General features: G+C 49.7%; 1 protein-coding gene across 2 annotated transcripts in view; it reads right to left on the reverse strand.

Moving 5' to 3' along the window:
* Window positions 1-24,112, reverse strand: part of PEBP1 (phosphatidylethanolamine binding protein 1) — a 461,575-nt gene that overhangs the window by 24,812 nt on the left and 412,651 nt on the right. The gene's annotated exons all lie outside the window — the stretch shown is intronic.

Genomic DNA, 24,112 nt, shown 5'->3' on the forward strand with positions numbered 1-24,112 from the left:
GACAACTCATGGTTTATACTAATAGGAAAATCGCCCGCACTAGGTTGTTGACAAAAGACCTTGAGATCCCTTATACACCAATGTACAAATATCTGGGAATTGAACTTGGCGACAAAAGGTAGCTATCCGGATTGTAAACAAGCACGTATCATTAAAGCTACCCAAATTACTGCCATGGTGTATCGCTTTTCCCTTCAAAATGGGGGATATACAGTTTGGGCTGCCCGTCAGCTATATAAATCGGGTACTAGCCCCAATGATAACCTATGGTCTGGAATCACTATCTATAGATTTAAAATGGCTGCAGACCATAGAGGGTAAATATTGGAGGAAAATATTGGGCCTCCCATACTGTATACCAATGGCAATAATTTGGCTTGAGCTAGGACTTAATCATTCAAAGCAATCGTGGTGAACAAAACAAGCAGAAATGTACATCACCATGTGTAACAATCCCAGCAATAGATTACTACTTGCCCTACACCAGGAAACACTTAAAGCGACGAAACGTCAGCTAAAAAAAAAAACATCGAGGCATTTTTCAAAGAGATATGTTGGATACAGCGGAAGGGGCAGGATATTGTAAAAATGAAACATGCTTTAGTTACCCGCATTGAATTGTGGGACTGGCTGGAAAACTATGCTCATTTGAACAGACTAAAAAAGTACCAGTCGGGATCCCACCTGCTATATATGTTTAAGACATCTCAGCAGTATTTGAATCTCTCCCCTTCCCCTAGACTCAGACGCTTCATCTTATTACTGAGATTGAACCATCTGCCAGTATGGTCAGTAACTGGGTCATTTACCAACATACCATGGCCTGATCGATGGTGTAGAATATGTAGGAATAAGGATATCATAGAAACTGTCAAGCACGTACTGTCTGAATGCCCAAGCCTCTGAGATCTACACCAGACACTATGGGAGATATGTACACAATCTTGATGCCATAAAAGATATGACTTTTTGGGAACAATGTATTATCACAAGGAACATGAAGGTATACATCTCGATACAGAACGTTTGGCAAAAGGCAGAAAAACTCCTGGGAAGAACTGTATAACAGTGAACTGATACAACCTTCTGTTTCCACATGCTCACTGCAGAAAGAACTAATTAGAATGAAAGTAGAAGGAATTCTTAAATTGGTCAACTGAAAATTATTGTTGACCTATGCATTTTATTATTTTCTTATTTTTATTAGAAATAATATTTTTGTAGTTATTACTGTAACCGTAAGCACATTATATATGTATTATAGCTGTAATGCATTATTGTGATACTATTGATTTTTTCCACAAATGATTGAATTGAAATATTTGTACTTATTGAATGTGAAAGGTTTACTTGTAAACTATAACGCATTAAATAAATTAATATTATAATATGCCGGGATACCATTTGGAGTTGTTTTTTACTTTTTAGTTGTATGCACATTCTAAAAGCATGTCATGTCAAAGTTTGTTATTGCTGCTGTGAATTGCCATAGTTCGATATCTTAATTAAATGTGTCGGAAGCCATCTATGCAGTATTGTGCAGGATCGTAGCTTTGTTTATTTTACTCTTCGTAATGTTTACATGGGTATTTTTAGCCTGAATGAACTATTTTTGATAACATATGGGCCAGCACATGTAATGCATCGCTTAACATTCAATGTCTACAATTTGAGCATTGCATTAGTTAACATGAAAGGTTGCCATTCTTGTTTCATATATAGTCAAAAGATTAAAAGTAGTGGATTCGATACAGTTAATATGCGCTAGTGACCATTCTGAAATTAAGAGCACTCAAAGTTTGGTGTCGGCAGCGAGCGTCTCAATCCCACAAACCCACCCACTGGGGTTTGTAATAGTATGCTCAAATTGATAGGTTTTTGGATGGTGACTTGCGCTCAGGATAAGATTAGTTCCACCTCTTCTTTCTGCCTTGGAGTTTATCAAGGTAAGTATGTCCATTTTGGACGAATCTTCCACATATGATTTTAGACCTAGATGGGAGTTCTTTATTAGGTGCATCACTTGTCTGATGTTTAAAGTACACCAGATCTAACAGGGAATTTTGTGTGACTCTGCTGTTGTGAGACAAGAGCAGCATTATCTCGCACAGACTATTTCTAGGGGTCCGATTACTCCCATTAAGGATTTGACAAATCCCAAAGCATCTGCACCATTTGTAAGAAAGCTCCCAGGTTTTTATGAGCAGAACTTTCCTGGGACAGCAGTCTTTTTCCTGGGTGGTGACGACACACTGGTCCAAAATCACCCATCATATAAACCTTCCGCTTCACACAATTGTCTGTCTTCATCTGCTGTATTGTCTCAAGCACCGGGTTTGGACCAATAGGAAATGCATTCTGTACAACGTTCTCCAAGATTATAGCTTCATGATCAAATTCAAATCAGAATGTAAAGAATTAAAATACCACTTAAAGGGGTTACAATACTGTGGAGATGTAAAACAATATAAATAAAAATATACATTGTTGGGGAAAGCCTTAAAGGAAAGAGGGTCTTGCAGTGCATGCACAACAAACAGGGTTAGTAGGTGTGCAGAGCGAGACGAGAGAGGGTGCCGAGAATCTAAATATGTGGCTGGCATTGAACTGGCAAATGCCATTGGCTGCACCATGGATTATTTGTTGTGTCCTTTTGTTCAACCTTTCTTATAATTTTTGTTTTCCTCCACCCCAATCCTTCACCTCTGTCCTAGTCCTTGGATCTAGACCTTCTTGCTAGTCTGGTCACCTATTCGTCCAAGGCCTTCTTTGTCCTAGAGTTCAGTGCACTAATCAGACTCTGGCGCAGCATCAGGTTCCCTCTGTTTTATCCAGTTAGGGAGAATTCTCAAAAATGTGCTAATTCCCTCCACCTTAGAGACCCCCAGCAACTTTGTTGGATTTTAGGGACTTGATTTTTTAACCTTGAAGAGAGCAAGACCCTTTTTCCCACTCTCTCATGTATTTTGATGTGTGTTTTTACCTCTGTGTTCCTTTTGGTTATGGAGTCTAACCAACTCCATGGGCATCATCTTTTTTCTCTGTCACACAGCACCTTCAGTGCAGTGGCACAGGGAAGTCCTGCAGACTTCCCATGGTTTAAATACCTTCTCTGGGATCAACTACTGTTTCCCAGAGCAGTGGAGTGAAATTAACTTCACTTAGCCGTGTACAATTCTAGAGCCAGCACACCCTATTTTACAATAGAGTGCTGGAGGGGTTACTTAGTATCCCCTAGGTCTAGTTACTCATGTAACAATCAAATGTTACCCTTTCCCCTCAGAATGGCTGGTGGCAGTGGTTTTACAATGAACTACCATGATTAACCCCAACCGTGAACTGTTTGCAGCTCCGGTAAAGTTAAATCGCAGGAGCCATGTTTTCCCGGCCTTTTTTCACCATTTCTTTGTGGAAAGGTCCTTTGAGTCCTTCTCTGCGTGCCAAACCAAGTTTGGTCTCTTTGTCCATTCGCCTTTGGTAGGCTTCAGAAGTGAAACCCGCCTCTGGCATCAGAGTGTCTAGGGTGGGCAGAAAGTGAGGGAGGTGCCCGAAACTCCCTGTGGTGATTGGCTGGCTGACTGTCCGGCAAGGACAGCCACCCTGCTGGGTGACTCACAGCTAGGCTGGAATGAATGGGGGAGAACTAAATAAAAGGTGAGTCCTTTGTTTTAGAATGCAGAGTTGACCACTGGATGAAGGAACTGAAGAAGAGCTTGAAGAGGACGGCTACTGCAACGCCTGGACCGTTGGTTTCGACGATGAAGCCCTGCTGCAGGTCCAAATCGCCAAGTTTGCAACGACAGAGAAGCCCTGCAAAGGACGACTTCTCCCTTTGAGTTGGTAGGACCAATCAACTCCCAATTAAGCCACCTGGCCACACATCTGGGAGCTGGTTGAATTTCCTCAGGGTTGCTGCAGGAAACAATAGAGCCAGGGAGTGGGACACCAGATTGTGTGCGTTGCTTGTAAGCTGGCCTAAAGCTTTTGGAAGATCCTCCGGACTCCAACAAAGTAGGACTGACCAAGCTTGAACCCCCCCCTCCCCTCAGTTGAGTGTGGGGCCTCAGATGCGAGGAAAGTCCACCTCGACAGCCAGGAACCGCGCTTATTGCTATTCGCTGTAAGGCAAGGAGCTGAAACGCGAAACAGCCACTGAAAGTAAAGGTTTGCCAGTTGCCCGCTTTGACGGTGCCACTACAGTGCAGGAGTCCCCAGACGTCCTCCCTCTTGTCCCCACGACTGTGGCCCAGGAACAGTGAGATCTGCAGAGCTGTACAGGAACATGTCAGGCTGGGAGTCTGAACATGTGTCTGTGGAAGTTGCCGAACCCCCAACATTCCCTCTGAAGTATAACACTCAGAACTACAATTATTTTACACCTCTGTTTACCACACTCCCAAAGGAAAGGGGGAAGTGGATAAAATAAACACCAGGTTGGCGGTGTCTAGACTAGCTGGCTCAGAACCTGGTACTTCTCCGAAGTTATCCCAGAGAAGTCTGTTATACTTTCTGGTAAAAGGTTAGCTCTATTCCTTCTGACTTTTCCTTGTCGCCCTTGATGCTCTCTGAAACAACTTCTTACTTTGTCTTTCCAAGATAACCATGCAATTCTCTAAACTGCTTGTCTCAAATGGAAGAACAAGTTACTTCTTACCTTGTAACATTCTTTCGATGGGATGTTCCTCCGACGTATTCCTTATCTTAGATATCTCCTTCCAGCTCTGCTGGCCTCGGAAAATATTTCTCTAGAGGGCGCTGCGCGTCGACGTCCGCCGAGTCGATGTCCCTCGACAGCCGCCGTATCGACGTCGACGTCATCCTGCCTCTAAAGGCCGCGCGCAGCGTCCGTTGCTCAGTTCCGTTTTGTAGCCCACAGTATTTCTGTCTGGACTAGACTAATCACCCTGAAGGAGCGTAAGCTGCAACAACAAGGGAAGTAGAACTGCGGGGATGGATGGGAGGGTCGATAAGGAATACGTCGGAGGAACATCCCATCGAAAGAACGTTACAAGGTAAGAAGTAACTTGTTCTTCGAAGGGATTGTGTTCTCCGACGTATTCCTTATCTTAGATAGGCTCCCATAGCAGTATTCTATTATTGGAGGTGGGAGTACTGACTTCATGCTGCCTTCTATTGATGAATAGAGTGCAATACAGCCCTTCCAAACCTAGTCTCTTGACTGGAGGAGGAATCCAAGTTGTAAAATCGTGTAAAGGTATGAAAGGACGACCATGTGGCGGCCGCACAAATGTCTTTAACTGGCACTCCTCTTTTGAGGGCCGATGAAGCTGCAATACCTCTGGTCGAATGAGCCCTAAGGTTTTGAGGGGGCTCTTTTCCTGCCAGTTTATAACATTCCAAAATGGCTAGAATGATCCATCTGGAAATGGTCTGCTTAGTTATTGGTAACCCTAGCTTGTAACCTGTGTAGCCTACAAACAGCTGGTCTGTTTGTCTTATCCTGGCCAGTCTACTGATGTAAAAACTTAAAGCCCTTCTAGGGTCCAGCCTGTGTAACCTCTCTTCCTCTTTCCCCGGATGAGGAGGAGGATAGAAAGATGGCAGGGTAATCTTCTGAGTGATATGGAATTCAGAAACCACCTTTGGGAGGAAATTAGGCTTCACTTGCAGGACAACTTTGTCTTTGTGAAAGATTGTACGAGGGGGTTTACAAGAAAGAGCTTGTAACTCGCTCACCCTTCTAGCAGATGTAAGTGCTATTAATAAAACAGTTTTAAGGGTAAGAAATCTTAACAAGAATGGAGTGGTTCGAAAGGTGTGCCCATCAGGAAAGTTAGGACTAAGTTTAAATCCCATAGGGGAACCTGGAATGGTCTTGGGGGATAAACATTGGTTAACCCCTTTAGAAACTGTATAACCAAGGGTAAATTGAAATAGGATGGTTCTTCCGCAGTGCGCTTAAAGATGGATAGCGCTGCGAGATAGCCCTTAATGGTGCCAACTTGAAGGCCTGAATTCGCCAAATAGAGTAGGAAGGACAAAATCATTGGTGTACCGCATGAAAAGGGGTCGATATCCTTTTCTCTACACCAGCTGCAAAATCTGTTCCAACGGCAGCGGTATAAAGACTTTGTTGCTGGCCTCCTTGCCAAAGGCAACGCCTCCATAACATCATCAGGGAGGTCCCAATCCTTGTACCTCAGCCTTTCAGAAGCCAAGCGTGAAGGTTGAGGGTTTTGATGTCTGGATGGAGAACAAGACCTCCCTTCTGTGAGAGTAGGTTCTCTCTGAGTGGAAGTCGAATTGGAGATGGACAAGTCTAGAAAGTCCGGGTACCACGTTCTCCTGGCCCAATCCGGGGCAATTAGGATCATGGTCTTCTGGAATCTTGTCAACCTCCTGATCATTTGAGGAATGACAGGGACCGGTGGGAACGCGTACAGAAGCGTAAACTCCCAGTCCACTATGAACGCGTCTCCCAGAGCTCCTCTCGGGGGAAATTCCCTTGAGCAGAACAGATCGCACTTCCGGTTGACACTGGTGGCGAACAGATCCACCTGAGGGGTTCCCCAAAGGGCGAAGATCTCTTGAAGGACTTCCTGAGCTAGTTCCCACTCGTGGGAGACTGTGCTCTGCCTGCTCAGAGCGTCCGCTGTCAAGTTCTTCTCTCTGGCTAGGTGAACTGCCGATAGAGAGATTCCTTCTTGGATTGCCCAAAACCAGAGCTGCATCGCCTCTCTGCACAGAGGTAGTGATCCTACGCCTCCTCTTTTGTTGAGGTAATGCATGGCCACTGTGTTGTCCGTCATTATCAGGGCATTCTTCCCTTGTACAGCTGGCAGGAACGCCTTCAGCGCAAGTCTGATGGCCCTCAGCTCTAACAGGTTGATATGTAGTCTGGACTCCGATGGAGACAAATGACCGCTGATGGTCAAGTCGTTGGCGTGGGCTCCCCACCCCGTGAGTGAGGCATCCGTGACTACTGTTATCTCCGACCAGGGTTGCCAAAACTGTTCTCCTTTCAGAATGTTCTCCTGACATACCCACCACTGAAAGTCTCGAGCCACCCTGTCGGGAACCTGAAGAAGATCCGTCATTCTTCCTGAGAATTGTGACCACTGAGTCCTCAGTGCCCACTGGAGGGATCTCATTCTCAGGCGAGCCTCTGGCACTAGGAAAATGCAGGATGCCATGAGGCCTAGCAACCTCAAAAAGTCGAAGGCTGGGAGACGTTGGGCATTTTGGAACTTGGTAACCATCTGTAGAATATCTTGAGCCCTCACCTCTGGTGGCGAGGCTTTTCCCAGGGAATTGTCCAGGATCGCTCCGATGAACTGGAGTCTCTGCGATGGTATCATTTGTGACTTCTTTAAATTGAGGGAGAAGCCCAGTCTGTGAAGGGAGTGGCAAACGTGATTTAGCTGGATCTGAGCTTGTTCCGAAGATACAGCCCTGATCAACCAATCGTCCAGGTAGGGGTAGACGTGAATCCCTTCCCTCCTTAGACTTGCAGCCACTACCGACATTAACTTGGTGAAGACCCTCGGGCCGGAGGCCAGCCCAAATGGCAGCACTCGAAATTGATAATGAGAGTTGCCAATTGCGAACCTCAGGTATTTCCTGTGTTTGAGATGGATAGGCACATGGAAATAAGCGTCCTGAAGGTCCAGAGATACCAACCAGTCCTGGAACTGAAGGGCCCGAGAAAGAGTTACCATCTTGAATTTGTCTTTCCTGAGGAATTTGTTCAATTCTCGCAAGTCCAAGATGGGTCTCAGTCCTCTGTCTTTCTTTGGAATGAGAAAGTAAGGGGAGTACCAGCCCTTGTTCCTCTCCGCTACAGGTACCGGTTCTATGGCACTTTTCTCTAGCAGGTCCAAAATTTCCTGCAAGAGGAGCGGATCTGGAGCTCTCCGAGAGCTGATCCCCGGTGGATGACTCCGAGGTATGCGTAGGAGAGGCAGGCAGTAACCTTGGGCAACTGTTTCCAATGCCCAAGCATCTGACGTGATAGCCTGCCATTCCGCCAGATGTTGATTAACCTGCCTCCTACAGGTGTCCTGTGAGGGAAGTCCTCAGAGTGGTTTTGGGGCGGCTGATGCAGGTGCCGATGGTAAAGAGGCACCTGCTGTTGCTGCGGCTTTTAAATATCTACCCCGTCCACCTCAGGTAGTTCTTCTTTGTCCCCTTTGAGCCGGTCGTCCTCTACCTCTTCCGAATGCGGAGTAGAAGCGAAAGGACTTGCCCCTCGCAGAGGTTCCTGTGGGACGAAAAGGTGTCTGATGGATTGCAGCACCTAGGGATTTTGCTGCTGCTTTTGATGTTTGCAGTTTTTCCAAACTGTCATCCGCCTTTTTCCCAAACAAAGAAGAGCCATCGAATGGCATGTTCAAGAGCCTGGCTTGCACATCTGGGGCAAAACATGACTTTCTCAACCAAGCGAATCTCCTGGTTGTTGTACTTGCCGCCATTGCTCTGCTGATACTGTCAGCCGAATCAATGCCCGTCTGGAGGGATTCGCACATAGCGTCTTTACCGTCCTGTATGATATTTAGGAACGCCTCCCTTTCTTCTCCCTCCGGGATGCAGTCAGCCGCTGTAGAAGCACACTCCCAAAGTGTATGGCTGAATCTAGCAAGGGTGCAAGTAGCATTAACAGATTTTAACGCCATGCTGCATGCCGAAAAAACTTTCTTTGCCATAGCATCATATTTCTTATCGTCCCTGTCCTGTGGGACGGTAGGGTAAGCAGTCTTGACGTCAGTAGAAGATGCTGCCTGTACCACCAGACTTTCTGGGGATGGGTTTTTTGACAAAAACTCCGGGTCTGCAGAAGATACCCTGTATTTTGTAGACAGTTTATTTACTGCCGGGACGACATCTGGGGTGTCCCAGTACGTCATAATCTTCCTCTGAAGAGCTTTATGAAAGGGCACTACAGGATCCTCCTGTGGACCTTTGTCAAGAATATCCGTGAGGTCATCTTGTTGGAAAGCCTGGGAAGGTGTTGACCACCCCATAAATTCTGTGATCCTGGCCATTAAGGCTCTATAGGGGGGTTCAGCATGCTCCCCCGTGTCTGCCCTAGCGAACTCCACCTCAGGGGAAGTGTCTAACCCACTTGCCTCATGTAAGGAATCATGAAGATCCTTTAACCTGCGTTCTTCTGAGGATAACTCCTCTCTAACTGGGGTTGCAGGTCCCTGCAACTCAAATGTGTCTTCCTGTTCAGATAGCTCACCCTCTTCCATAATTGAGGACATAGTTCTCAATTGTTCTGAACTCACAAAGGGTGTAAAACCCATCTCCAAGGCACAGGGTGCCAAACTTGTCATAATCGGCCTCGAAAACGTCGATGTCGTCGACGCCGAAGGCTTCGGGCGTGGCGTTGAAAACAAAGGCGTAGGCCCGAGGACCTCGATAGAATTGGGATTCTGCTCTAGGAAGTCGACAATCTCGACGCCATCGTCATCGAGGACCTGGGGATAGCCACTGGGTGCGTCGTAACCGTGACTTTCCTTGGCATCAACGCCGGTGTCGAAGATGGCGTCGAGTCGACAGACCCGTGTGTCGAAGGTCCCTTCGACAACGGCGTCGAAGACACCGACTTCGGCGTCGACGGAACCTTCGTCGATGGCGTCGACGGAACCTTTGAAGAAGGTTGCGAGGTCATGGCTTTACTCGAGGGTTCGTGACGCGCTCGAGAAGCTTCCTTCGCCGGGTACTGCGACTCGCAGTGTTTTTGACCTTTGGGTCTTTCGACCAGAGCATCGCTCTCGGCAGTCTTCGAGGGGGTCGAGGCCGCTTTCTCGAAGACGCTCATCATATTTTTGCGGAATTCCTCCCATTCAGCCCGGGAACTATGTTTCGTGGGGCAAGGGATTCTCTTTGGAGAAACGGAGGAAGAGGAGGACGGAGACGGGGATCTTCGACGTCTCCTCTTCGAGTGCTTCGATCTCGAGGAGTGATGGGACCCACTCCGAGACCTGGAGCGCGAATGGTGACGAGGAGACTAATGTCTCGACTTCGTCGAGGAAGAAGAAGCTTTTAAAGTCTTACCTTTCTCCAGCTTACCCCTACGCTCCTTCAGGGCCTTAGCTGTCATGGACATACAGTCCTCGCACTCCGAACAATGGTGTTCAGCTCCCAAACACCACAGACAAACTCTGTGAGGGTCGGTCAGTGACATCTTTTTCCCACAATCTCGGCATTTTTTGAAGCCGGACCGAGGGGTCGTCGGTTCCGACGAGGAAGCCATCGAGTACGGATCGAATATCTCGAGGTAAATAGGATAAATTGTGTACAAAACTGAGCAACGGTATTCCGAGGCACTGAGTAAGCGCGGAAAAACGGAACTGAGCAACGGACGCTGCGCGCGGCCTTTATAGGCAGGATGACGTCGACGTCGCTATGGCGGCTGTCGAGGGACATCGACTCGGCGGACGTCGACGCGCAGCGCCCTCTAGAGAAAAAGTTTCCGACGGCAGCAGAGCTGGAAGGAGATATCTAAGATAAGGAATACGTCGGAGGACAATCCCTTCAAAAGGGCTTCTTTCCCACCAAATACAGTCTTCCCAGATTAGAAGACTGATGTCCAGGAAGCTAAAGTCTTCCTAATTATTTCAGCACTTTTGCAGACAATGTTTCCTTTGAAACCTAGACTTTAGTTTCATGAATCTGCTTATTGTTCCATTAAAATCGTAAAGCTTTATTTTATACTGCTTCCTTACTTGAAGCCAGGAAGCTCATTCAAATATGCCACACTGTAGGAGGTCCAAAGAATGAGCAAGTATTGCAGTCCTTTGTTAAATTCCCATCGCACAGTTGGATGACTGCGCTCCCATGAAACTGAGGACGCAAGCTTTAGATTGCCGCACACGCGAGAAGAAAGTGTCCCAAACCCTAGAGGATCCGAACGCGCACAAATGAGGACACGAAGAAAGCAACGATTGCGCACGCGCGGAGCAACTGACCCTAAATTATAATAATTGAGAACATGCGAAGAAGGTGACGAGTTTGAGGAATCACACACGTGCAAAGGAGATGGCGCAAAGCTTTAAATTAATATGTACGCGAAACGTATACACCATATTTTGGAGATCGCGCAATTTCAGCATCAACCGCTCGAAAGATGAACCGCGCCAGTCTAAACGCGGACACTTTCCAGTCCAAACCGCGCGTGCACACACAGATAAGATTCAACCCGAACTCAAATGAGCCACTTGATACCGAGCTGAAATGTTGCGCACTCCATATAACGCTGCCATTCAAGTCTATGTCCAGAGCCAGTAAACTGAGTTCAGACTTTCCAAATAGATTATAGAGACCGACTCATGTATGAACTATTTACATTAAAGAGTTTGGTTATAAATGTTTGAAAATACAGCGTTTCCACTGACTGAAATATTTACAAGCATTGAGAAACAGAAGATTAGACACTTATCTACGGAATAGACTTCTGCTGCTTCTCCACAGGTAATGAATTGGATCTCTGCTCTTCCCAACTGCATCCCAAATGACTCCAGACACTACTCCTGGTAGCCCCCACTGGGTAGCTGCTCCACTGCTTGAAACCTGGAGCCCCAGATCCACAAGGCCCAAGTTAAGCAGGAACAGCTTCAAAACGCGCCCTCTCAGCTGGGCTACGACGATGAAAAGCAGTTTAGAATGTTCTTTGTCCTACCAGCAGCAGACTCCAGCCAATCAGGACTTAAGCTGGTAAACTCCATCTTGGCTTGGGGAACTCTCCATTCCCTGCAAGGAACGTTGAGGACAAACAAACTACTTATTATGTAACAACCTATTTAAAACTCACCAACTCCCCCAAAGTTCTAAGTGCCACACCTGACAGAACAGAAGTCTTCAGCTGCATCTTTTTCTTCTTTACTAAGGTACTGTAAACTAACCTAAGAGAACTTACCTCTTACTGTGGAAGTGCTCGTAACTTCTGCAACTCAAGTCTAATCAGCTTGTGGCCCTACATTTGATTCTTCTTTTTGTCAAAGACTCCTAAGAACTTGTGCAAAAACGTTTCCAATTACCTACCTGAAGTGTTGCATCCTATACATAGATTTTGGCCTATAGACTTTGGCTTAGCCTATTGAATTGAATGACTCTTCTTCTTGCTATCTGAAAGTATTTGCCCTGCTTATGAATATTTGTAAATTCTTGTGTTATAACAACCTTTGCCTTTAACTCAACTTTAAAGAGTATTCTGTGTGACAACAGTAAGGTATTAATGTCCCCAGCACCCTCGTCAATTAAGTCACCAGTGGGCCATCCCAAAAGGGTCTGGTCTGATCCAGAAACTCAGAGTACATAGTATTGAAGTGTATTTGTGTGTTACTAGTATATTGCTTCCTTCTAAAGAAGGCCTTATAACTGACTGATAAAGTATTGTTTATGCAAGAAACAATGAGTGTAAGAGTTATTTGAATACCTGTAACTGTGAATCTTTGTGTAACTCCACTACTGCTCACATTTCCCCTCTTGAGATAAGCCTGGCTGCTCAACACGCTACCAAACCTCTGTAGTACAAGCTTATACCAAAGGTTGGGTTGCCTATACCTGTAGTCATAGTTGCTTGTAGTGATCCCATAGGGTACTGCATTCAAACTTTGTCTAACACCCCTCCCCTGCCACCTACTTTGTTTAAGCTCTAGTTCTCCATCTCCATCATATGCCCCTTTTTATTTGTAAAGATTCCTGTCCCGTGACAGATTGCCCCTTACCCTCCTGGTCTTAAGAACCCAAAGCTTATAATATCTGGAAAGATTTGTTCAGAAAGTGCCAGAGTATACTGTTGTGCTAGCTTGTCGTCTAAATCTGCTAGTTCTTATCGTGTTAAGATAGACCTCGATAGAATTGGGATTCTGCTCTAGGAAGTCGACAATCTCGACGCCATCGTCATCGAGGACCTGGGGATAGCCACTGGGTGCGTCGTAACCGTGACTTTCCTTGGCATCAACGCCGGTGTCGAAGATGGCGTCGAGTCGACAGACCCGTGTGTCGAAGGTCCCTTCGACAACGGCGTCGAAGACACCGACTTCGGCGTCGACGGAACCTTCGTCGATGGCGTCGACGGAACCTTTGAAGAAGGTTGCGAGGTCATGGCTTTACTCGAGGGTTCGTGACGCGCTCGAGAAGCTTCCTTCGCCGGGTACTGCGACTCGCAGTGTTTTTGACCTTCAGGTCTTTCGACCAGAGCATCGCTCTCGGCAGTCTTCGAGGGGGTCGAGGCCGCTTTCTCGAAGACGCTCATCATATTTTTGCGGAATTCCTCCCATTCAGCCCGGGAACTATGTTTCGTGGGGCAAGGGATTCTCTTTGGAGAAACGGAGGAAGAGGAGGACGGAGACGGGGATCTTCGACGTCTCCTCTTCGAGTGCTTCGATCTCGAGGAGTGATGGGACCCACTCCGAGACCTGGAGCGCGAATGGTGACGAGGAGACTAATGTCTCGACTTCGTCGAGGAAGAAGAAGCTTTTAAAGTCTTACCTTTCTCCAGCTTACCCCTACGCTCCTTCAGGGCCTTAGCTGTCATGGACATACAGTCCTCGCACTCCGAACAATGGTGTTCAGCTCCCAAACACCACAGACAAACTCTGTGAGGGTCGGTCAGTGACATCTTTTTCCCACAATCTCGGCATTTTTTGAAGCCGGACCGAGGGGTCGTCGGTTCCGACGAGGAAGCCATCAAGTACGGATCGAATATCTCGAGGTAAATAGGATAAATTGTGTACAAAACTGAGCAACGGTATTCCGAGGCACTGAGTAAGCGCGGAAAAACGGAACTGAGCAACGGACGCTGCGCGCGGCCTTTATAGGCAGGATGACGTCGCTACGGCGGCTGTCGAGGGACATCGACTCGGCGGACGTCGACGCGCAGCGCCCTCTAGAGAAAAAGTTTCCGACGGCAGCAGAGCTGGAAGGAGATATCTAAGATAAGGAATACGTCGGAGGACAATCCCTTCAAAAGGGCTTCTTTCCCACCAAATACAGTCTTCCCAGATTAGAAGACTGATGTCCAGGAAGCTAAAGTCTTCCTAATTATTTCAGCACTTTTGCAGACAATGTTTCCTTTGAAACCTAGACTTTAGTTTCATGAATCTGCTTATTGTTCCATTAAAATCGTAAAGCTTTATTTTATACTGCTTCCTTACTTGAAGCCAGGAAGCTCATTCAAATATGCCACACTGTAGGAGGTCCAAAGAATGAGCAAGTATTGCAGTCCTTTGTTAAATTCCCATCGCACAGTTGACAGAACAGAAGTCTTCAGCTGCATCTTTTTCTTCTTTACTAAGGTACTGTAAACTAACCTAAGAGAACTTACCTCTTACTGTGGAAGTGCTCGTAACTTCTGCAACTCAAGTCTAATCAGCTTGTGGCCCTACATTTGATTCTTCTTTTTGTCAAAGACTCCTAAGAACTTGTGCAAAAACGTTTCCAATTACCTACCTGAAGTGTTGCATCCTATACATAGATACTGTGACAACAGTAAGGATTGATTCGCCAATTCTAACCTTTTCCTTAACAGGACAGATGATGAAGAGCGAATACAATACTCGAGTACTAGCATGAAGACAATCATCAGAAACAAAGCTCACCAGCCATGCAAATACTGAGAAGTGGCCCTCGGAAGACGCAGGAGTGTTATAGACATCCGCGAAGAAGTGGTCAGGCGAGTCTCATAAAAACAGACTAACACTTGGTCTTGGGCAGCTGCGGAAGACTGCAGGGCGCTACGTACAAAACGCGGGAGATTCAAACCCTAGCACTGATCCCTAGGGAGAGAGCTCCAAGGAAGCTGGCAGTCAGCTGGGTCTGATGATCGGAAGGCCCACAGGAGCAGACCTGTGCATAGCGGTGTCGTGAGGAGGAGGGAATGCAGAAGGCAGCCAGGAACATCACAGAGCCCCAGGGGAAGCAAGATGCAGAGGAAACCGAAACTCTGCCATCCCAGGATGCCCCAGCGACATGCATAAAACCCCAACAAGGTAAAAATTGGCATGGGAGACCCAGAGGGGACGAAGGGCTGCTTATCAAGAGAGGACATACAGTTGTCGCTAGGCCCCTTTGCAATCATAATGCTTGGGTGGCACGGCAGGGGCAGGAAGCCTACAAACCTTCTCATCCTCACTGCAGTGGTGGAACAAAGCCTGTTGACCACCAGGGAAGGGTTGAGGACACCAAATACTATAAAGAGACCTTGAGGGGGAAGAGTCAGAGTCCCTCACAACAGTGGTGGAGATAAGCCCACTAACAGCCAAAGGCAGGTCAGGGACCCCAAACAAAATAGGAGTCATCTTCCCTGTGGCAGGGGATTAACCCAAGTGGGGCAGATTAAAGAAGAGAAGCCAGGCTTGTGGACTATCTTAACACTTAGAATTGGGTGTTGAAGGTCCCCCCCTGGATGTAAGGAACTGATAAAAAGATACCAGAAGTATCCTGTTAACGCGGACTGGCAGGATGGTTCACAAAGGCCTGGGGAAGGGAGTCATTCCCCCAGGGCTATCTGAGACCAAATGTCAGGAGAAGGGAGAAATTCTTATGGCCCACCAAGAAAGTATTGTTTGGAACTTTACCATCAGGGGAAGGGAGCCATTTCCCCTGACAACATGTGAAATGTGAGAGAGACTGTTCTAAGAAAAGGAAACTTTCAACAAACCAGGAATTATAACCAGGGTATCATTCTCCTGGGACCAGAACAGCCTTATTCTTTAGTTTCTAGTGTAAGGGACAGAAGTAAGGTTTTCTTGACACCGGACGGTGGACACTTTTGCGTTGAAGGACATCTTGATGGTCATCCTATCTTTAGTTGAGGCAAGGAAACCCCTCTTAATAGGTATAGATGAGTTTCTTTTTTTTTCCTATTCAATAAAAGTCTTTAGCCCAAACATGCCATCTTTGTGTCAGCCTCCTTCTGCGCCCTTACACACAGCATGGAAAGTTTGGAAGGGTGCTGGACTCTGGAAGCATAAAATGTGATGCAATCTAAGAGAATTTCACGGTTATGTAGAAACAACCACTCCCAAGTCTGCATATGGATATTTAGGGATGGCGGCGTGGCCCGGGCTCATGCAGCGAGGACATGACTGTTGCTCCCACTGTGAGCCGGACGGCGACTTTTGTCTAACGCTCATATTGGCTGCCAAACTACACTCCTATCAGGGGAAACCGATGCTGCATCCACCAGCCTTTATTCAATGAAAATCGGAGCCGGCAGAGGGAAATTCTGGTGCAGGGAACAGTGGCTGCTGCGTTGTGCAAGGCTGATGCTGTGATCTGCGGTGGGACTGGCCGCTGGACCAGTGTGCACATTGCCCCCTCTGGGGCCAAGCCCCGCACGCAGAGGGAGATTAACCAGGAGGACTCAGAGGTGCTGTGGGGGCGGGGGGGACGGTGGTCCGAGCCGCGCTCCCCGTCCCTGGCTGGCCTGACCCAGAGCTGCAGCACTGAAGTCATGGATTTCCCGACAAATCTCTTGATGCTCCTCCCGCTGTGATGCAGTCGGTGAGCGGATCTCGCCCTTTAGAGGCGCAATATGCAGCTGCTCATAACGGGAGCAAGCCCACGGCGATGCACCCATCTCTGCTACCACCCCATCCTGAGCTGACGCACTGCTGAGGCAACCTGCCTGGAGCACACTGGGCACTGCATGAGGCCAAAGAAGGTAGGTCTCCAGCTGCACCCAGCGCTCCTGCTATCCTCGCCGGTAGGCGACCAAGCTGCACACTTCACATTGCAGGGGGACATGGCCCAACGGCGTGGAGACGGTCTGTCCCTTCATATAGCTGTGCCCCTCTTACTGTGCTGGCTATACCTGACGATGGGGGTGGTCCCCACTGGCCCTTTGGGAACTGCTGCCACCGGAGGTACTCCACAAAAGAACTTGGAAGACTGCATCAACAGGGTGCCCGTCCATCTTTGCTTTGCCCCAATCCCCATGCCGTTTGCCTGTGGTGCTTGGAACACCCCCTGGAACAAACTAGACACTGCTCTAAGTCAAGGTTGATCACCGGATGCCCTGGCTCTTGCTATCGCCTCCAGTACATGACCAAACTGCGCACATGGTGTTACGCATGGCATTGCAGGGGGACATGGCCTAATGGCATTGTGGCGATCTGTCTTTTGATACAGCTGTACCTCCATTCCTGTGCTGGCTGCACACGCTATGACTGGGGGTCCGCTTGGCCCTTCTGAAACTGGCACTGTTGCAGACACTCCACATAAGAACTGGATGATTGCACCAACAGGACGCATTCCCACCTCTGCCATGACCCAACCCCTCTGCGGTCTTCCTAGGGTGCTTGGTCGCTTGTAGTGGCGACACACCCCCTGGAATTGAGGCCGCACCACCAAAGGCCGCACCACCAAATCAAGGATCCAAGGCTACCAACGCTCCACATACGCCTGGAACCGACCAACCTACACCCCCAGACATTACTCACGAATCACAAGACAACCTGGTCCTTGCTGCGATTGCCTCCCTGCAGACCTCCCTGTAAACCAAAATAGATGAGATCAAGATTGACGTCCAGTTGCTCAAACAGGACGTCAGACAGCTGGCAGAAAGGATGTCATCTGCTGAAGTACTGCTAAACGACACTGTGGGTACCACTAAAGACCTAGTGGTCAAGGTCAAGCAACTAGGGAGGAACTTGTCACTGGAACGAGCGGAAAATGCAGAGCAGGACAGAATAACATACGGGTGCTGGGCCCGGCCTACATTGAAAACCTATTGCTGCAAGAAATACGCCCCGGCAAGAAGTTACAAGGCTTTGCAGTCAAGAGAGCCTATGGATCACTCCAGGAAAAAAAAACACCTCCAGGCTCCCACCCTAGGCCTATAATCGGCAAGATCCTCAACCTCTGACAGGGAGGTTATTTTACAGCACTCCAGGGAGGGGGTGAGATCTCATATCAAGGCTCCAAAATTGCCATTTACCTATACTTCACCCCGGCAGTGCGGAGGGCCCGAAACTCATTTGTGCATATACAAACTAGGCTTTGGCAAATGGGCCTCAATGCAAGCTCATATATCCCTCGATTAAAGACCCTCTAAAATGGCAAGGCGTACTTTCTGGGCAGCCCTGAAGCTGCAAACATGTGGATGGAGCATAATAACCCATCTTGCAAAGGTGGCCTAGGTACTTGAACTGTGTGCGCAATATATCCTCGCACCAAAGCGATCACCTCTTAAAAAGACTGACTACACCAAGTTGAAGGGGTAATGTATTTGAACAGTGGAGTTGGCGCCGGGCCCATGCTCGGCTTGTTGCCCATCGGGCTAACATGAACCTTATCATTCGTGTCCCTGTTGGTCTTCCTTGGTTGATGCTATCTAACTTGAGATTTGTAGTTGCTACTGTGGGCTTCATTGACCTGAACATAATTTTGTCAAATCAAGCTGCATTTGCGCAGAAACAGCAAAATGGTTGCGCTGGCTCCTGTGAGCACCATGGCCTTAAAACTGCATTTTGCAGCAACAAAAAGAAGGCTGCACCTTCTTGCCAAGCACACATTGGGCAGGATGGAACCAGGGAACACACAGGGGGGGGGGGGGGGGGGAGAGCATGCCAGTGTGTTCTTACATATACATAAGAAACAGTGAAAAAACAGCAATGTTTTGCAGCCAGACCAAAGTCCCCATTAAAAAGGAAACTTTTTCACCTTTAAAAAAAAATGCTGTTCTGACGCCATTTTCCACCTGATCTTCCTTAAACCACTGGGATTAATAAGGCCCTGCCATACACATTCATATTCCTATTGTGCTTCAGCAAAACCAAGCATGACCCCTGAATGACAGGCTCTGTGAAAAAAGGGCCCAAGAAACTTCACTTTCTGCCGTGCACGGGAAACGCTTTATTGTGTGCTACAAAGTGTCAAAGGAATGAACCCTGCAAAATATATCATAGCTCTGTGCACATGTCAATTGCAGGATACCTTTGCCTTGTACAGACCGTTTTGTAAAACAAGCTGGCTACCGCTACAGAACTATATTGGGAAGGCCGATGCAAAAACCGAATTTAAAAAGAAATGCCATCTTGCACCACGTGTGTAAAATGGGCTTTGCAAACCAAAGAAAGATAAATGACCGTTTTAAAGGAAAAGTAATATGTTGAATGAAAGCTTGTCTGACTAGCAATGAGAAGGAGTTGGCTGTTGGCAAACACATATGGGCTATTTCATTCCACAGGCTTGTTTTGATTCAGTACCAAATAAAAGAAAATAAAGGTTTTAAACTGACTTGGCTAAATTTGTAAGCTTCCAAAAACATGTTATTCTAGTTGGCAGAGCTAAAGCTTCCCCCAAGGAAGGGAACCACCATAAACTCTCAGTAGATATTAACACCCTAGTGATAATTATTAGGTGGGACAAAATTTAGTCTAGGCTGAACCCACTGACAATGACATTTCCAGGACAAGGATATGTGAAAAAGTCGCACGTCTTTGTGATTTGTACAGGAGGCTTCAGAGGAGATGGAACAAGTTACTTACCTGTAACTGTTGTTCTCCAGCATGGGTCTGGCATGGATTCACATGCTCATGAATATTCCCCGTCGTCAGGCTGGGAATCCTCGGTAAAGAAAAAACCAGTATCAGTTTCGTTTCTGATCTGTCTTTCGTAGTAATAACCAATCACTGGTCTCTGCGTCATACTGACCACAGCCAATGACTGCCCTCTACCTAAGCCCCGCCTCTGGCAGCCATCTTCAGATTTGGAAGCACGTGAAGTGGCAGTATGACCAAGTGAAGAGCCGCAGAGGGGTAGGCGGGAGGGTTCGCATGTGAATCCATGCCAGACCCATGCTGGAGAACAACAGTTACAGGTAAGTAACTTGTTCCTTCTCCAGCATGGGGTCTGGCATGGATTCACATGCTCATGAATAAAGAATACATAGCAGTACACACATGCACAACCACGGGAGGTGGCAAAGGCTCAACATTAAGCATTACATCAAACTCAACATTAAGCATCTTACCTCCTCACCAGGCTCACCTCAGGCGAACAGGTTGCGCAGCACTGCTTGGCCGACCCTGGACTCCTCCCTGGAATCCCGATCGACGCAGTAGAATTTCGTGAAGGTGTGCGTCGACCTCCACGTAGCAGCCCTGCATATGTCCAGCAGGGGCACACCAGAAAGGAACGCCGTGGTAGCTGCGATCGCTCTGGTGGAATGGGCTCTCGGACGACCAGGCAGCGGTCGGTTTGCCAAACGATGACAGTACATGATACAGCCGGAGAGCCATCTGGAAATGGAAGCCTTCGAGAGTGCCTTCCCCTGATTGACAGGTCCAAAATTCACAAAGAGTTGTGACGTCTTCCGAAAACACTTTGTGCGGTCCACGTAGAACTTCAGCGCTCTAGCCACATCCAGCGAGTGCAAAGTACTCTCAGCCGGCGACGAAGGCGACGAAGGCGACTGGAAGAACACAGGCAACACCAAGGGTTCGTTGAGGTGGAAGTCCGACGGCACCTTGGGCATGAAGGAGGGGTGCGTCCTGAGCACTACCCTCATGTCGTGAAAAGTCAAGTACGGGGCCTTGCAGGAAAGGGCCTGGATCTCTCCCACTCGTCGTGCGGAGGTGATGGCCGCAAGAAACGCTGTTTTCCACGACAGAAACTTCAACGGGGCCGAGTGCAGAGGCTCGAACGGAGGTCCCATGAGCTTGGTCAGCACCACGTTGCGCTCCCACGCCGGGGCCGGAGCCTTCACCGGCGGGAACGATCTGAACAGTCCCTTCATGAACTCTTTCACCAGACGATGAGACCACAAGGACGTCCGCCCCGTGGTTCTGGTGTATCGGGAGATCGCAGCAAGATGAATCTTGATGGACGCGTGTGCCAGTCCAGCTTTGGCCAGCGTCAGCAGGTACGGCAGTACTTGGGGAGACGTAATCCGTAGAGGGTTAATCTTCTGTGCGTGGCACCAGACAGAGAACCTCTTCCATTTGTGTCCGTAGCATTTAAGAGTCGAGGACGCCCTGGCCTTTGCAAGAACCTCTCTGCAGTCGGCCGGTATGTCGTATCCTCCAAACTCTAGCGCTGCAGGAGCCAGGCCTGCAAGTTCAGCGTTTTCGGGTCGTGGTGGAGGATGGCGCCTCCTTCCCTGGAGAGTAGATCCGCGTCCACCGGCAGCTTGATTGACGGGGACGCTGACAAGTCCAGAAGGTCCGGGAACCATATCTGCCTCGGCCACGCAGGTGCGACGAGGATCATCCTGCACCGTGACCTCTTGAGCTGGTTGATGAGCCGGATTAGCAGTGGCAATGGAGGGAACGCGTAAAGGAACAGGCCCTCCCAGGGGAACGAGAAAGCATCGCCCATGCTCCTCGCCTGGGGAAACCTGCTGGCGAACCTCCGGCACTTGGAGTTCGTCGCCGTCGCGAACAGGTCGATCTGGGGTGTGCCCCACCGTCGGAAGAGGCGATCCACTAGATCCTGCCGTAGTTCCCACTCGTGGCACGAGCGCAGCTCCCTGCTGAGTGAGTCGGCGATGGTGTTTTTTATCCCTGCCAGATGAAACGGCACCAGAAATATCCTTTGGGCGACGGCCCAATGCCACAGGTCCTGCGCCTCCTTGGACAGTGCTGAGGACCTGGTTCCGCCCTGTTTCCTGATGGAAAACATGGTGGCGGTGTTGTCGGTGAAGATCCTCACCACCTTGCCCTTGAGGGACGGAAGGAAGGACCTGAGGGCCCAAAACACTGCACGGAGCTCCAGGACGTTGATATGTAGTGATTTCTCCGTCGGGAGCCAAAGGCCTCTTGCGTGCAGATTTTCGGTGTGCGCTCCCCACCCTTCCAGGGAGGCATCCGTGGTCACTGTCTCCTGGTGGGCTGGGGTCTGGAAGTCCATGCCCGCCGTCAGATGCGCGCGGGTGCCCCACCACCGGATCGCTCGTCGGAACCTCTCGTCGAGCGTGATCCTTTCCTCGAAGCTGCCCGTCGTTTGGATCCAGCGCGCGTCCAGGAACTCCTGCAACGGGCGCATCCGGAGCCTGCACAGGGGAATGAGGTAGATGCAGGAAGACATCATTCCGAGGAGGGACTTGATGGACCTCACCTTGGCCGCGTCGGCCACCAACATCCGTTGTACCTTGCCCAGGATGGCCCTGGTCCTATCCTCCGACGGGGAGGCCAGAAGGGACACTGTCGAGCCTCGCTCCCAGAAACAGTGCGTCTTGCGCGGGTACCAGGTGGGATTTGGCGTAGTTCACGGAGAATCCCAGGTCCGTGAGAAGCTGGACGGTCCTTGCCGTGTGGTCCACGGCGAGCTCCCTCGTCTTGGCTCGGAAGAGCCAGTCGTCCAGGTAGGGGTAGACGTGGATCCCCTCTCGGCGCAGCTGCGCCGCCACCGGTGCAAGGCACTTGGTGAAAACCCTGGGTGCCGACCGTAGTCCGAAGGAGAGGGCTTTGAACTGGTAGTGACGCCCTTGGACCACAAACCTGAGAGATTTTCGGTGCCCCCTTAGGATGGGAATATGGAAGTAGGCATCCTCCAAATCCAACGACGACAGGAAGTCTCCTTCCTCCAGCTGACCCAGGACGTGCTGGAGGGTGACCATCCGGAACTTCTGAGCCTTGATGAACTTGTTCAGACGTCGCAGGTCTAGGATGGGGCGCCACCCTCCCGTCTCCTTCACGAGGAAGTATCTCGAGTAAACTCCGGAGCCCCGAAGCCTCTTTGGAACGAGTTCGATGGCGCCCTTCCTGAGCATCGCCTTTACCTCCAGGAGAAGCTGCAGGACGTGAAGCTCTTTCCTGGCCACGGGGGGGGACGCGCGGGCACCTTCTTTGAAACTCGAGCGCGTGGCCCCGGGCTAAGGCGTCCAACACCCAACGGTCGGTGGAGATGGACTCCCACACGCTGACGAAGCTCGCCAGCCGGCCTCCCACCGGGGTGCTTCGGTGGGGGCCCGACCCCACGGTCGGTTCAATCCTGTTTCGACGAGGCTTTGCCGCCTTGACCTCCTTGGCGACGACGGCGGGGTCCGCCCGACTTGCCTCGTCCCCTATAGGCCTCCTGAGACGACGAGCGGGCCGCTTGACGGTAGGTGGAGAAACCGCCGCCGGAACCTTTGGAGGCGCCCTTGCCTCCGCTGCTCCGAAAGGGCGGCCGTCGTCGTTGCAGAACCCCAAGGGCCCGGGCCGTCGCCGTGTCCGCTTTAGTGGCCTGAAGGGAATCGTCCACTGTTTTCCCAAACAGGTTGTTCCCATCGAACGGCATGTCCAGGACTCTGGTCTGTACGTCTTGACGGAAGTCCGTAGCCTTGAGCCATCCACGCCGCCTAAGGCACACGCCGTTGCCCAACTGGCGAAATCCCGTATCGGCGATGTCCGTCGCAATAGTGATGGCGTGGTCCGACGCCACCTCACCTTCCTGTAGGATCTCCAGGGCATCCGCCCTCTTCAGGGGAGCCAGTTTGTACCATAGCTCCCTGTCGTAGCGGGCCACGATAGCCAAGGCGTTGGCCGCCTTAATCGTCGTCGCTGCCGACGAGATGACCCTGCGTCCCATAGAGTCCAATTTCTTTCCCTCGCCGTCCGGCGGGGAAGTCGATGTGGAGGCCGCACCCCCCCCCCGCTTTCTTCCTGGCCACCGCGGAGACGACGGAGTCCGGGGTAGGCTGCGCCCGGAGGCACAGGGGGGCCGCGTCCGGGACCCGGTACTTCTTTTCGTACCGGTCTCTTCTAGCTGGCGTCGTGGAAGGGTTCTTGAGGAGGGCGAGGCCCTCATCCCAAATGTCGTCCAGTAGAGGCACCGCGAGGACCGTCTTCCTCTTGGCCTTGCGCCGTTGATAAAGGAATCCTTCCTTTTTCTTCTCCTCAGGGCAGAGTTGTAAAAGTTCGGATGCCCTGGTGATCATGGAGTGGAACGATCCAATCTCGTCGGGCGGAGAAGCCCTGGTGGGAGGTGACGACGGAAGATCCTCGTCGTAGACCTCGTCGTCTGTACCCGTCGCGGCCGTGTCAGTCCCCGTATCATCCCCTCGAGTCGTGGACGGGGAGGAGGGCTGGACGGGGCGCGACGGCTGAAAAGGAGGTGGAGGGTGAATCCTTCTTTTCTTGGGAGGAGGAACGCCAGATCTGCAGAAGGTCCCGGTTCTGGGTCCCCCGACGGGAGTGGTTCCTCCGCTGGCAACGGT

Source organism: Ambystoma mexicanum, chromosome 10, assembly GCF_040938575.1.
Source record: "Ambystoma mexicanum isolate Mex_15411 chromosome 10, UKY_AmexF1_1, whole genome shotgun sequence".
NCBI classification, from domain to species: Eukaryota; Metazoa; Chordata; class Amphibia; order Caudata; family Ambystomatidae; genus Ambystoma; species Ambystoma mexicanum.